The following is a 463-nucleotide window of genomic DNA, read 5'->3' on the forward strand; positions in this document are numbered from 1 at the left end:
CCATCTTGGGACCGGAGCTCTTCAGCATCTCTGTGAGTGACAGATGATAGGATGGAGTGATCGATAGTGATAGAGATAGGCTGGAGTGCAGCCTCAGCAGTTTGCTGATGGCACCGAGCTGAGTGGTGCAGTGGACACAAGAGCAGGAAGGGACGCCATCCAGAGGGACCTGGACAGGCTCAGAAAGTGGGCCCTGAGAACCTGATGAAGTTCAACAAGGCCAGGTGCTGCTCTTGGGTCGGGGCAGCGCCAGACATGAGGCCAGACTGAAGAAGAACTGGTTGAGAGCAGCCCTGTGGAGAAGGACTTGGGGTCCTGATGGACAGAAGCGGGACGTGAGGCAGCAGTGTGCGCCTGCAGCCCGGAAGGCCAAACAGTCCTGGGCTGCAGCAACAGAGGGGTGGCAGGCAGGGAGAGGAGAGGAGAGGAGAGGAGAGGAGAGGAGAGGAGAGGAGAGGAGAGG

The sequence above is a fragment of the Meleagris gallopavo genome, chromosome 26 (assembly GCF_000146605.3).
Source record: "Meleagris gallopavo isolate NT-WF06-2002-E0010 breed Aviagen turkey brand Nicholas breeding stock chromosome 26, Turkey_5.1, whole genome shotgun sequence".
Classification (NCBI taxonomy): Eukaryota; Metazoa; Chordata; class Aves; order Galliformes; family Phasianidae; genus Meleagris; species Meleagris gallopavo.